Here is a 13,911-nt window from a genome sequence, read left to right as displayed (position 1 = left end):
GGGTTTGAATCCCCTTGCACAGTGGAAGATTTATAGAAAAATAAATCTGACATGAGATCTATTTGACAAATTATGAGATTAATTTTTTCACATGTTAACACAAAATTGCATGTTAGAATGTAAATAATTCATGCTTAAAGAATATAAATCTTAAAACATGAATACTAAGTGTTTGTTTATAAATCTTAAAATTTAGCCTCTTCTAGTTAACTCACATTTTCTCAAATTGACACATAATTATTTCTACTTTATTATACCTTACTTTATTCCTTACCCACTAACTCACAAATAAAAGCGTATAAAATCTTATTCCGAAAAGGAAATGCTTCACTTCGAGTAAGAATTAAGTACATTTTTTAAAGCATATAAAATAAAGTACATTAGTTTAAATTTGTAAATGAAAATCATATGTACCGGGCAATGCACGGGGTGTTAATACATCGTTTTGATTAAGCAACAAATTTGACATTGTTATTTTTTCAAGTTATAGTTTACTTGATTTTCAAAGTTCGAACCATATAAATTTGACACCATTACACGATGCAATTTTTGGGAGTTACAATCACAACCAATCTAAGATAATAGTATAGAAATTTGTTAAATAACAAATGATGACAAATTTGATAGATATTCTGTAAATAAGAATCATATAAATAAACAAAATACATATGAACCTGTTACAGCACACATCAACAAAAGTACTACAACCAATTCTTATGTTTGACTAATTAAAACTTACCGACTGAACATTATGGAACCCCATGGTTTTGAGTGAAATCAAACTTGGGGTAAAAACACCAATATTAGAAGAACATTGTTCAAAACTATAACATGTCACGTTTTTCCCAAGAGCTCCGGTCTTTTTGGAGTAGATAAATAGTTCATCACGATCTGGGTTCACATAACCAACAACTGATACTGCAAACAACAAGTCACCATTCGCTAAAACATCGAGCAAGTACATATACAGAAAATCATTGGACAAGTTGAAGTCATATTCCTTAATCCAAGAATTCTCATCCCCATAGTCAAGGGCGGAACTACATATTAATGGGGTGGTGCTTTAGCCCCTAATGAATCCAATTTTTTTTTAATTTCTATTATAAAGTTCCAAAATTTGTTCTTATTTTATACATATTATAATATAAAAGCCCCTATTAATTATGTAAATTACTTAAAAATATATATTTAAATAAAATTTTAAAAATTTAGCTCCTACTCATATTTATTTCTGCGTCCGCCACTGCCCATAGTTGTTCATCTTTTAAATAATAACACGATGCCAATCTATAATATTGCATAAATATAGCCTACCGTCCAAAATATATAGCCGATTGTTGCCATAGCCATTTCCATCGTAATCACAAGGAATTGAAAAACGGGAAAAGAGCTCGGTGTCAAAATCAAAGTAACAAATGAAGAAATTCCCTTTCAAATCACATGCCAACCAGTGAAGATTTCTATTAAAAAATGCAGCATAATCATAATATAGTGTATTGATGCGTGCTGCAATGCTTCTCCAGAAATACCTTGTGTTCGGATTCTGAGAGCGTCACTGGAGGGTTTCACCGAGAGAGACTGCAGGAGAAGCGATGCAGTTTTGAGAGGCACGACTGCGATAATGTGCCTTCCGGCGGCGGGGAGAGGAGGTGTCCGGCGGTGGCGGGAAGCTAGTGTTCAGCCGGTTCGCCGATTAGAGGGAGGAAATGAAGGAATCGCCGGCCATGGCAGCTGGCGATAGAGGAAGGGGAGGCGGCGAGCGTTGAGAAGGGATGTGGGAGAAACAGCGAGGAATATTGGTTTATTTATGCTATTTGGGCTATTTTTTGGGCTTATAGTATGGATACTGTAATTAAGATTTTAGTTCATAATTTTGTAAATTTGATATTCTTTTCAGTTGAATAAAGTTTAATTTGAGTGTTGGATTTTATTATTTATATTATAAAATTATAATTTAGGAGTAATAGTTTATTGGTTTAGGATATTATTATTCTATTTTGATGAATGAATGTTTTGAGCATTATTTATTATAAATATTTGTTTTTAGTTAGTTCCAAGTATTTTTTTAATAATTATGTAATTGAAACGTGGTTGATTTTTCATTATTTGGAAGTACTTTAATCTATTTTATCAAAGAATTAGTGATTTTTGAACTCCGTTCAGTTTTATTATTCTATTCATTTTATTTTTTGATAATCTCAAAGTACATTGTAAAATTTTTTATTATAGATTATTTATGTTAAAAGTCAATTATAGTATGTTGTATTTTCAAAAGTCACGAGATTTTAGTCTACAATGAAGAGGTTGATGTTACATTTGATTCTATCATAATGTTGTTTACTAAGAAATTTTATATAATACTTATAATTGTTAGTTAATTATATTATTATTATATCTAGATTTTTTTATGTTATGTTAAATTCTTATATATAATTTTTTTTATCATTGATGATTAGTAGTTACTTCTTAATAATAATGTCATAAAACAACAAAATATAACGAAACAATTCTTGAATATTAAAAGTAATTATTAATCATTTTTATAACTGATTTTTAAAAGCTTCAAAGCTTAGGCACGTCGATTTTGTATATGAAATCGTTAATCTTAAAAAATACTCATATGAAAATAATTATCAAAGATGTTTATACAAATTTTTTTAATAATATAAAAAGTGTTTAAAAAATATGGATAAAAATATAAAAATATTGAAGGACACTATAAATCATCAATTTTAAAAATGATTGGTAAGAAAGTTGTTACTTGCACAAATGTATTAATTACTAAAATAGTACATTATAAAAGTCCAAAAAGAAAATAACATTATATCCTATTCCATTTGATGTTTTAAATATCTACACGTATATAAAGGGGAGTTTTCTAAAAACTTACATAAATGCCATGGTAATTAATTTAAATTTATATAGTAGTAGTAATAACTTTAGATCTTTTTTTCTTCACATTTCTTTTAACCACAGATGTTTCGAACCTGCCTTCGGCGGAATCGAATTAATCTTGCTTGACCGGGCGGATTAATGCCTATACATACATAAAACGGGGTTTTTCTAGAAACTTACATAAATGCCATTGTAATTAATTTTTATATAGTAATAATAACTTTAGATCTCTTTTTTCACACATTTTTTTGTTTGACCATAATTGTTCCGAACCCGCCTTCGGCGGAATCGGATTGATTAACTCATACTCTTTGATCATTAGTCACACATTTTCTCTTTGTCATTATCTTTATTGTTTTTACTCCACTTAAGTCATAGATTAAAATTCTATAAAATCGTTTGCCGAATTTAAAATGTTTCATTTATTAGGGAGTTGTAAATTATTCATTTAGAATGAGACAAGATAAGTACATTTCTGTTTTTGTAAATCTTCACATTGCTTTGAATTATTATTTTCTATATATTCATTACATTTTTATTACTATTACTTGAAATTTTTATGTTCCGTGCATAGCACGGGTGTTAATACTAGTTTCATTTAAAACTAATACTATATACAAGTGGAACCCCTATTCCCATAACTTTTTTCACCCACTTTTCTTAATATTTCCTAAAATCCGTGCCGCTAAGAAATGAGACTCCTCATGCAGACGGAGGGAGTAGCATCTTACCATTCCTTACCGTTAGATATAGAGATGTGTGGTTAGGATTTCATCAGCTGAGATTGCATTTTGGACCATTTAAGTTGTATAAAAGAGTAAATAAGTCGATTAAGGTATAAAAACTAATCTGTCGATTTAGAAGCGCAAGATTTCAGCTGTGACAACCCGAGTTTTTGTACGACTTCTAAAGCTAAGAATCTTATGTTGCAAATATTTAATTATAACTTTTGGAAAGTAATATAAGAAAAGTTTCATATAATGTTTGTTAGAAAAATGAAATTAGTAAATGGTATGTTTTTCGGAGAATCCTTTATTGTGATTCATAAGGCATCAAAGGGCGGTGATGAACTTTGATGTAAGAAAAATAAAAATTTCAATCCGGAAGTTGTAGATGATTTTAGTACGAGAAATCCCGAACCTACAAATTAAATATGTAGTAATCTATTACAAATGTGAAATCGAGACGTGCAAGTCTCGGTTAGCCGCGATGTCTCCAGGTAGCAACACTATCTTCCTTTCGATTCCTACATCCACAAATAAATAAATAAATATAAATAAATAAAATAATATATATATATATGTGTGTGTGTAGTTGCCAATATGCTGCTACTTGTCCAAAATAAGGACACATGTCTTGAGAACATATGGAGCTAAAAAAATTTCATCAGCCATACACACACTACCTTTTTCGAGAGAGCAAGAATAAGGAAGGGAATTGGTGATTAGTGGAAATAGAATTCTTCGAATTTAAGTAAGTCTCGATTTTAAATTTGTTACTTTCAATTGTGCCAAATATCAAGCAAATTAAGAAAAGGAGATTATGCCAAAACTTAAATCTAAGTTGATACGGTTTCTGCCTAAGATTCAAACTATCTAAAATACAAAGTTTATGTAAGACTTCCACCTCAAATTCACTCAAATGCATAAAATTATTAAGACCAAGTCATATTATCATCATAATTCATAATAGTATGAAGTTTGAAAGCTTATCTTGAGGGACATATTCTGCACGAATTCCGACAGATACTCCGACCAATTTTCTCAAAACTCTAGAAACGATGAAAATCCACCAATATATCAAAATATGAAATTATCGAAGTAACATATTAATGTTTAGGCAACGAGATTAATGAAGACGAAATAGGAAGACCCTTACCTTACGGTGGTACGGACAACAGGGGCAAAGACGGGGAAGGCCGACGTTTCTGTCGCAACATGCGACGACAACCGAGACTAGTAGCAGCAAGGAAATGGCGAGCACAGCTGGTGAGGCGCTACAACGACGCCGTCGTTCCTGCACCACGATCAAACAGCAGCACAGTGGCTGAAGGTGGACATGAAGGTGCGGAGGCATGAGGCCGACAACGTGCCGTCGCACACCGGCGCCGACGGAAGAGGAGAGAGAGAAAGAGAAAGGTGGAGCGGTCTCAATTACAGGACTTACAGTTTGGAATATAAGGTTTTGGACTAAATATAATAGTTAGTAATTCTTGTATTCATCTAATGAGTACAGCGGAAATAGCATATAAGAATAATAGATCTAGATTCATAATTATATTGTAAGCTGAGCACGTAATACACAACAGAACTAAATCTTACTTGTTGTGTTGTTTTCTTCTACGATTGAATCCTGCAAGTTGAATCCACCACTATCGAGGTCCACGTGTATTCTGATCCGATGCAAGAACAATTCCTCGGTACAATCGCTCCGTAGAAGAAAGCTAGGAATTCTCTCTATAAAGCTTTGCGTATTTTCTCTCTAATGTTACGCTATTTCTCCTCTCCCACAATGGAGAATAAATAACCATTATATAGAAGGTGAGTCACTAGGATTCCATGATTGTTGAGCTTATGGACTATTATAATTGTAGCCCAACTATAATTATTTAATAAATATTAATCTAATCTAATCCATATTCAAAGTGTAAGACTTGTGGATTTAATTATTTTTAGCGTTGGGATGAACGTATCATAAAGTTTTGGTTCTACAAATTAAGGTATGGAGTAAACAAATAAGTGAGGTGGCATTGTGATAATATCTGAAACGAAGTTCCAATTTCCGAAATAGATAATTCAAGGGAAAGTTAAGTTTTATTAAATTAACATAATTATGATTTTATTTTCTGTAAAACAATTTCAGAACACCTGTAAAAATAAAAATAAAAATAATAGAAAATAAAATGAGCAAATGCATGCATTCTATAAATGTTTTCCTTCTAATTAAGAATATGTTCTGGTTTCCAAAAGGCTATCTCTGCAAAGATCGGAACGAGAGATTCTAGTTAAAGAAAATAAGCATATGAGGTGGGCCCTCTGTTTAAATATCGACTATGTCATAAGCGCATGTTTTAATGTGGTGTTATTTGTCATGCCATGTTTATGTTTCTCTATGGGGACTTATCTGAAGTGGTGATAAGGCTCATTTCATGCATCGGTTTAAGGATAAAATGTACGCTACTTGATCGGTTTATCGCACAAAACAAGTGTTAAATGTGCAGGAATGCAGCTTGACCAAGGCAACAAAGCCAAACTGATCAAGTGAGTACAATAGGCGAAAAGGGCCGATAATCGGGGGAGTTGATCAAAGGGGGAAATCAAGCAGTTAGGAGGGGACCGCTGGCTTCTAGAAGAAGAACACGCGAGGAGATGAGCTGGATGTGGCGCACCGTTCTGTTATCAAGGACGACGATTCTAGAAGGGGACACGTGCCTACATATGAGATGTAAAGACGAGCTGAGTCATGAATCTGTTACAGAAAAGCGTCGTCGTTCTAGAAGGAAAGCACGTAGCAATCAATGAGTCGCTCACTCTCAGCGTGAGCGAATATTCCCTGGCAAGATCGTTATCCAGCTGGAGGTCGTGTTGTGCCTATAAATAGAGGATGTGCCACCACAAGGAGGAGATCTCCTTTTACTTTCCGTCTTAGTTTAGCTCTCTAGTTTAGCTCAGTTCTCTAGATAGCTTAGTTAGAAGGGCGACCGAAGGGAGCGCTACAGAATACTCGATATCTGTCAGCGTTGTCTCAAGTTTCCCGCCGAGGATCTTCTCGGTTTTATTTGCTTTCGTAGTTTCCGAAGTGTTAGCTTAGTTTCAATTCTCACGCTGTACTGTCTTAAGTTTAGTTTAATCAAAGCTGTTTCGTTTTCATCCTCGCATTTACTGCTTTAGTTTCAGTTTCGCTTTCGGTGCACTCGATCCAGTAGTTAAAGTTACCATGATCCAGTTAGCAAGTTTAATTCTGCCTAGAGTAAATTCAGTAGTTTAAAAACCCCCCAAGTTAAAGCGTGGCAACCGCCAACCCCCTGTTCACTACTCACACACTTAACACACCAGCTTCTCTGTGGGATCGACCCCGAACTTGCCGCTTTACTGTTAAAGTAGTGCAAAATTGGGAGTTTGAATCGATCAAGTGGCAACGACATTTGCTAACTGATCCAATCGGTTCGGTTATCTTTAATTTAACTTGGTCCAAATTCGCGCCCCTCTCGAGATCCTTCCAAGTGGCTTTGTCATGTATGTATAGTCGAATTCGGGTGTCAGTAGGGCCGTAAAGTCTACTTGGACTAGTGTACACCTATGTAGATCGTGCGTCATCCTTCGAGTTGGCCGGCTAGTGACTTGGATCGTGCGTCATATATGTTCAAACATGGTATGATGAGGATGAAGGTTTATGGATAATGGGCTGCTCAACCATATTTTTCAAGATGAAATATTTTAGTGTACTCGGGCCTTTTAAAGCTAAAATCTCGGGATCACTCAATGGTGACATGATATATATCTCTATGAAATATATTTTGGCATGTGTTCACTGAGTATATAAATACTCAGCCCTGCATATGTTTTAAAAATATGCAGGTTGTGCGATGATGAGCGTGGTGGGCGTTGAGCAGAGCTGATGAATATCTATATTTTGTACTCTAGATGTGACATGTCTTCATACATGTCATTATCCATTGACTTAAATGCTTCTGTTAAGATACTATTTCTTTCGAGTTACGTTTTGTTGAGATACTATGATCCTATCAAGTTATTCCTACTATTCACATTTTCGAGCAAGTGTGCTATGTATTCCCGTTTCTTTCCCGCTTCTTTGATCTTCCTCTAGTCATGATAAACCGAACTTACTATCCTTAGTAAAGGGCGGTCGTGACATCAGAGGTCATTCCACGATCTATCTTCTCACATTAACTCATTCCTAGGGGCGGATGCACGTGGACACATGGTAGGGCTTAAGCCCTTACCCAATTGTTTTTTTTTTTAATTTTCTACTTTCAATTTTTTCTAAATTTTGAAAAATCATGTTAAGCCCTTACCAAACAATGCTACTGAAGAACAAATTATCTTGTGATGAATAATTGTGTGGTTCTGAAATTAAAGAAGGAGAAGTTAAAATCTGTAGAAAAAAAATGTAACAATGGCGTTTAGAGTGTAAGGAAGAAAATAAGTAAGTTTAGAAGTGAATTAATTAATTATAAAAGTCAAAGTCAAACTTACCCCACTTACCCCTACCCCACATTATATGTTGAACTCGTTTCTAACTTTTAAAAATAGAGAATGCATTATTTAATTTTATAAAAGTGCTATCACTTTAAAAATGGGCACACATTTTTATTAAAATTTGAGAAGAAGGGAATTTAAAATTTTAAGTGGGTACACAATTTTGGGACTTTAAAAAATCAAAGGAATACAAGGAGAAGTGTTTAGAGGTTTAGAGCAGAGCGACTGCGGCAAGAGGGTTTGAGTCTTTGACACTTTACAAAAATTAATATTCAAATTCTATATAAATTGTGAGGTAAGGAGTTTATTAAAGTTGTTAATTTATATTCTATCTCTTGTCTTTTTAAGCTTTTGATAGAATAGTTGCAAGTTAAAAAAGTTATAATAATGGTTAGTTGCAAGCTAATATTTTTGAATTGTAATCGTCTAGTATACATAATACAATTATGTTATGTGGATGTGGGTGCTGATAGTATCTTACTGATATAAACTAATGAGAGATGAATGGATGAATGACAGTTTAATTGTGTATATTGAGAAGGACCTGTTTTGAACTATTGATAACAGACGAATCTTATAACGTTTTCAATCAATGAGAACACGTAGGATTCGGTTGTCACAGCTTCAGATGTAAAACCACAACTCTGACATATTCTTTTTATTAGATATATTTTGGGCTAGTTCGTATTAAATATATATGCACTTTTACAATTGTTGTGATTGCGGTTTTTATATTGTATAATATATATATATATATATATAGGATTGTGATATATATATATATATATATATAGTTGTGATCATATGATAACCCCTAAATCACGTAATAACCCTATAACCAAATCTGGACCACACGTTTTTAAAATCACGCGGTCTAGATTCAAACTAAGATTTACTTCATAAAAAAAGGCGCGGGGGTAAATATGTCATTTCGCTCATTTAAATTTCTGAATTTCGCTCCATTCTTTCTCTCTTTCTCAGTTCGATTCTGTCACGCCCGCATTTTCTAAGGATAGAAAACACGGTTGATCGCTACTAGGGGATGGCTAAAGAAGCGGGGAAAAAGGGGAAAACAACACAACTCAACCATAGCCCGAAACAAATGGGAATAGCTCGAATAAAATCAGAGTATCATCTCAACAATACATAAACTCAAAAGAAACAACATTTAGCGGAAGCATTCGAGAGAAGAATAATATTATGTATGAAGACACAATATATTCGGAACTTTTAAAACAAACACAAATCTTCACCAGCTCTACTCAACACCCACCGCGCTCGTCACAGCTCAACCTGCACATTTTTAAAAAGAAATGCAGGGCTGAGTACTTGATGCACTCAGTGGGCTCATGCCGACAACATTTTCAATAAAAGTATTTATCATGCCATTAACAAGTGACCTCGGGGTTTTAACTTTGAAATGGCCCGGGTCACTAAAACACTTCACCAACATCATCAACATCACCATACCATATCTGAACATACATGACAATGTGACCACATTCCAAGCCACTAGACCGGCCAACTCAAAGAGACAGCGCACGATCTACGGGGTGTACACTAGCCTGAGTAGGGACTCACTCCCTAGTCAGACCCGAATTCGATTAACCATACATGGCAAAAACCACTTCAGATAGGTCCCATAGCAACACAAAAATATGGCATGACAAACATATTTCGCAAAAATAAATATGCTTAGGACATAGTCCTTATTTAAAAAGAAAGCCCACCTCAATCGCTTAACTCCTCAACTTGTCTTTCCATTCCGTTCTCCAATAGCATGCCAAAAAATGATCCCCTTTTGAAAGAACATAATATGCTACAAATTAGACTCTAGGAGAAATAAATTGAATTCTAACAAGGCATGCATCCTACGTGATGCTAAATCTTCCCCTTCGATCTTTCTTGAGAAATTCGGGAATTCTCGCGGGTTACTCATAAATTTAGCCCACAACACATATCCAGCTTGCACAATTAAATTAATACACGTGCAAATTTGAAATCCTTTAGCCCAACTATTTTACTTGATCCAATTTCTAGTAAAAGTTGGCCCAACAAACAAAGGAAACAACTTCCTTTCCTCCATTCTAATCGATCCCCCTCTCTGTATTGTTCCAGAAATTAAAATCCCCTGAATGAACTCCAATTCCCCTCTTTTCTCTCACGCTAGTTTGCAACATCCGCAACTCTTTTCCCCCTCTATTTCTCTCAATTTTGACAACAAACTCTCTCTATTCCCCTTCCTCACTTTGCAGCTCTTCCATCGGTGCTCACAGCTGTCTAGCCCCACCGTCACTCTCCATCTTTCCCCATCTCAATTTCTATTACAGCTGCCACGTTCATGATGACAAGCTCGCTTCACCCCTCGTCGGTAATTCTCTCTATCTCTTTCTGGCCAGCTCAGCTCTCCCTCTTACTGGAAAATCAGTCGGTTATCTTCTCCGTCAGTTCTCACTTCTTCACTCCTAAATTTCTACATCTCTCGTCTCCGCATTTTCAAATTCAGGAGCAATCCCCCAAATTCAAACCCAAATTCTCATTGTTGTCACCTCATCTCTTCCATCTTTCTCTCTAATCGATCCACCTCTCTAAAACTCAAATTCAGAAAATTTCAAATCGGAAGCTCCCTCCTTCCTCGCATCCACATCGGTAGCCTTGTCTGCCAGGCCGTTGCTGCCATCTCCTTGTTCTGAAACCGCCCGGAACTACCGAACAACTGTTGCTGCTCCGAGTCCAGCCAGCGCTGCAACCTGCCGCCGTCCATCCCGGTCTCTCCGTCGTCGCTGCCTCCAAGCTCGTGGCTGAATGGTCGCACACGACTGCTGTTCGTCGCTGTTCGGTTGTCGCCGGTGATCTGTCGGTGCTGTACTTCTCACGGCCGTGTAGCGCCGCCTCTGCCGTCGCCGCTGCACTGTCAGAGCTTCTTCAGTCCAGCGCCAATCTCTTCCCAAAATCAGAGAAACACCCATCTCTCATCTCCTTCTTCTTTCTAAAACAGTCCCTCTCTCACTCTCAACTTTCTTCTCCAATATTTTACGAAATCAGAGGCTCACTCATATCTCTAATCCATCTCCATCTCTCCATCGACTCTCTCTCTCATTCTCTTTCTCTAATTCTCTTTGAAACTCTTAAGCCTGAAACTGGTGAAATAAAATGATGCTGACTGAAAGTGATGAACGTGGGATCATGGGGAACTGATTTCATGGAATGGGGAGTAGAGACCGATTTGTTCTCTTCTTCCGGATTTTGTGGAACAGATTTGTGAAACAAACACATGACAAAATTAGGGAATTAGTTGGGCTGATTTACAGAAAATAATTAAGTTGAATTAGGGCTCAAAAGAATAAATGGGCTTCCTCAAGAAAATCAATTGGACTTGTAAAAAATAAAAAAAATAAATTTAATAGGTCCAAATATGTATTTTTTTTTCTTAATATGGAAACAAAGGCGAAAAAAATTTCGAGTGTACAAACGACGTCCTTTCAAGAATAAATAAAAAGGTAGAAAAAGTCGGGGTATTACAGATTCTTTCCTATTCTCCGCGATTTGGTTTCAGATTTCCATAATCTCCAGATTTCCATAATCTCCAGATTTCCTTCCGATTATTTCCATAGACTCCAGATTTCCTTCCGATTATTTCCTTAGAGATTTCCTTCCGATTATTTCAATAGACTCCAGATTTCCTTCCGATTTGGTTCATTATTCAATAAGCTCCAGATTTTCATTGATATCTGTTCAATAGCTGTCAGAATTTGCTTCGATGGAGAACGTAGCAAATAACGAAGGTAATAATCATTATCTATTATTTAGCTTATTGATTGTGTTCATATTTTATTTTATTGATTGTTTTGATTCATGTATTGAATTTGATTTTTGATGAATATTAGCTGTCGATTGGTTTATGTTTCTGATGTACTGAAATTCTTATTTATTTAAATTATGTATTGCCGTTTTTGTGTTAAGATGATAGTTTTGGCTTATAAATTTTAGGTTTGCATCATAAAATGATAGTTTTTCCGGATACAATGATATTCTGAATTGATAGTTTTTGGTGTATAAAATGACATTTTTGTTTAATAAAATGATACTTTTACCTGATAAAATGATAAACTAAGCGGATAAAATGACAGTAAGCTTATAAAAATGATAGTTTAGCTAAAGAAATTGCATATAAGCTGATAAAATGATACTTTAACGTGACAAAATGACATAAAACTGATAAAATGATAGTTTTGCCGGATAGAATGATACTTTCAGCCGTAAGAATGATAGTTTTGTCGGGTAGAATGATACTTTCAGCCGATAGAATGATAAGTATTTTTGGTGTATAAAATGACATTTCTTTTAATAAAATGATACTTTTACCTGATAAAATGATAATCTAAGCGGATAAAATGACAGTTAGCTTATAAAAATGATAGTTTAGCTGGAGAAATTGCATATAAGCTGATAAAATGATACTTTAACATGACAAAATGACATAAAACCGATAAAATGATAGTTTTGCCAGATAGAATGATACTTTCAGCCGATAGAATGATAGTTTTGCCAGGTAGAATGATACTTTCAGCCGATAGAATGATAGGTATTTTTGGTGTATAAAATGACATTTTTGTTTAATAAAATGATACTTTTACCTGATAAAATGATAATCTAAGCGGATAAAATGACAGTAAGCTTATAAAAATGATAGTTTAGCTGGAGAAATTGCATATAAGCTGATAAAATGATACTTTAACGTGACAAAATGACATAAAACTGATAAAATGATAGTTTTGCCAGATAGAATGATACTTTCAGCCGATAGAATGATAGTTTTGCCGGGTAGAATGCTACTTTCAGCCGATAGAATGATAGGTATTTTTGGTGTATAAAATGACATTTTTGTTTAATAAAATGATACTTTTACCTGATAAAATGATAATCTAAGCGGATAAAATGACAGTAAGCTTATAAAAATGATAGTTTAGCTGGAGAAATTGCATATAAGTTGATAAAATGATACTTTAACGTGGCAAAATGACATAAAACTAATAAAATGATAGTTTTGCCGGATAGAATGATACTTTCAGCCGATAGAATGATAGTTTTGCCGGGTAGAATGATACTTTCAGCCGATAGAATAATAGGTATTTTTGGTGTATAAAATGACATTTTTTTTAATAAAATGATACTTTTACCTGATAAAATGATAATCTAAGCGGATAAAATGACAGTAAGCTTATAAAAATGATAGTTTAGCTGGAGAAATTGCATATAAGCTGATAAAATGATACTTTAACGTGACAAAATGACATAAAACTGATAAAATGATAGTTTTGCCGGATAGAATGATACTTTCAGCCGATAGAATGATAGTTTTGCCGGGTAGAATGATACTTTCAGCCGATAGAATGATAATTATTTTTGGTGTATAAAATGATATTTTTGTTTAATAAAATGATACTTTTACCTGATAAAATGATAATCTAAGCGGATAAAATGACAGTAAGCTTATAAAAATGATAGTTTAGCTGGAGAAATTGCATATAAGCTGATAAAATGATACTTTAATGTGACAAAATGACATAAAACTGATAAAATGATAGTTTTGCCGGATAGAATGATACTTTCAGCCGATAGAATGATAGTTTTGCCGGGTAGAATGATACTTTCAGCCGATAGAATGATAGGTATTTTTATTGTATAAAATGACATTTTTGTTTAATAAAATGTTACTTTTACCTTATAAAATGATAATCTAAGCGGATAAAATGACAGTTAGCTTATAAAAATGATAGTTTAGCTGGAGAAATTG

The 13,911-nt window shown here is 34.3% G+C and overlaps 1 long non-coding RNA gene across 1 annotated transcript; it reads right to left on the bottom strand.

Annotated features, from left to right (window-relative positions):
* Window positions 1-628: 628 nt before the first annotated feature.
* LOC121758474 lies at window positions 629-1,759 on the bottom strand. The gene is made up of 2 exons (XR_006041475.1): window positions 1,530-1,759; window positions 629-918 (listed from the first exon to the last, which is right to left on the bottom strand). It is a non-coding gene; the product is annotated as an uncharacterized LOC121758474 (long non-coding RNA).
* Window positions 1,760-13,911: the final 12,152 nt, after the last annotated feature.

The sequence above is a fragment of the Salvia splendens genome, chromosome 12 (genome assembly GCF_004379255.2).
Source record: "Salvia splendens isolate huo1 chromosome 12, SspV2, whole genome shotgun sequence".
Taxonomy (NCBI): Eukaryota; Viridiplantae; Streptophyta; class Magnoliopsida; order Lamiales; family Lamiaceae; genus Salvia; species Salvia splendens.
Note: the sequence above shows the minus strand (reverse complement) of the source record. Positions and strands in the feature narration are given on the sequence as shown.